Source organism: Oreochromis aureus, linkage group 9 (assembly GCF_013358895.1).
Source record: "Oreochromis aureus strain Israel breed Guangdong linkage group 9, ZZ_aureus, whole genome shotgun sequence".
Taxonomy (NCBI): Eukaryota; Metazoa; Chordata; class Actinopteri; order Cichliformes; family Cichlidae; genus Oreochromis; species Oreochromis aureus.
This window is the reverse complement of record NC_052950.1, coordinates 916,477-918,436: the sequence shown is the minus strand read 5'-3', so window position 1 is coordinate 918,436 and position 1,960 is coordinate 916,477.

Below are 1,960 nucleotides of genomic sequence, written 5' to 3'. Positions count from 1 at the left end.
GTTAGGACATGAGGCTTGTGCCAATATATCTTCAGACACTGCTGACACTCACAGTGGAAGCAGTTTTTACAATTATCTTACCGTTGAGCAATGAATTACGTTTGTTTGAGGGGTGGAAATCTGTCCTCCTCTCAGTTTTCAAACTCCGAAAATGAAGCCGTTTCTTCTCTCGTCATATCTCAGCGACGGAGGTAGAACGAACTATGAAAATCGCAGTCAAAATACACCAAAGTCCGCTGATTCACCCAGTACAAGAATTATGCTGCTAGCCCTCCTAGTTTTTGAGTTACACGACATTTTGTAACTCCAAAAAACGGCGTTTATCGCCTCTCACCGCGATCTATTTTCTGACTGCCCAAGTATCTGTCTTTCAGACCGCCGCCCCCTTTCCAGGTGGCGCAATCAGTAATGACACGGCTCTGCAGCTCAAAGGTCATGGGTTCAATCCCACCTTGGTCCACATGTTTTTTTTTTTCACTACAAATTTATACACTATCACAGACCTGTAATTTATATTGCTAATTTATTACAATTCTGCAAAGTTTTATGATTTTAGCAGCTTTTCTAATATGGACCTCTGATTCTTGTTAATGCTCCATGGCAGAAACAAGTACACAGCCTGATGAAGTAGACTGAGGCAGTACCTCTGATTGGTGAATTTGAGCAGAACCAGGTTGTTCTTTCATTTCATTTCTTTATTTATTTCACACATGGTTCAACAGTGTTTCTTTTTCTACATACAGAACCTTCTGCCTCTTTTCAGCAGAAATTCTGCTCATTCACCTCATCTCTTGTGTTGGAGTGCCCTCTCGTGGCGCCTTTTGGGTAGTGCCTTAGTAAACATGAACACTGCAAAGAAGTGGTATCAGACTGGTTTGTAGTGGAGGAATTTGTTGCCAGTTTCTTTCATCTTTAATCCGTATTCATGTTGTAATGTAGTAGTACCACCATATGGCAGAAACACTATGTTTTGGCACAAATACTTTGATTTGGTATACTTTAGCTTCTTCAGCTTCTTCACCCCTTTTCAGCAAAATTTTCATTTTTTCACCCCTTTTCAGCACAAATTCCAGCTTTTTGGCTGTATTCAGAAAAAGACAACTCTTTTGAGCAGAAACTCTGCTGATTCATCTCTTTTCAGCGCAAGTTTCTGCTTCTTTGCTTGCTTTTCTGCAGAAATTCTGCTCATTCACCTCTTTTCTGCAAAATTTTCAGCCTTTTCACCTCTTATCAGCTTCTGCTTATTTCAGCAGAATTGTCCGTCTCTCCACCTCTTCTTTATAAGAGTGACTTTGGCTCAGGGAAATGAATAGCCACCTTTGAGCAGAAATTCTGCTGATTCATCTCTTTCAGCGCAACTTATTGCTTCTTTACCTCTTTTCTGCAGAAATTCTGCTGATTTACCTGTTTTCTGCAAAATTTTCAGCCTTTTCACCTCTTCTCAGCACAATTCTCAGCAGCTTCTGCTCATTTTAGCAGAATTGTCGGTCTCTCCTCCTGTTTTTTGAGAGAATGAGTTTAGCTCAGTGAGATGAGTAGCTGCCTTGAGACCAGGAGGGCCAGGTTCCAATCCTGCTCAGGGCGGCGTTTTTTTTTCACACCACCATACAACTTTTGCAACTTTTCAGCTTTTTCAGCTTTTCAGCAGACAGCTTCAGCGTTAAGGCATCCACACAGCATTTTCAAGCAGGAAATGCAAATTTTTCTAGTTGTGTGGATGCCCTAAAGGGCTTCCACACTATTGTTTTCCTGTTTCTCTTTCTTCTTTATTATTATTCCCCTAGTTGCTTCCGTACACTTTTTGGCACTTAACTACTTCCTCAGTTTTCAGCCGATTTTCTCAGTTCAAACTCTATACTGTTCTGCTCTTTCTGCTCTTTCCGGCAATGACTTTTGGTGTTTATTACTGTTATACTTTTTAAATATTACACTTTTTCCTTTAATTTGTCCCATTGAAATG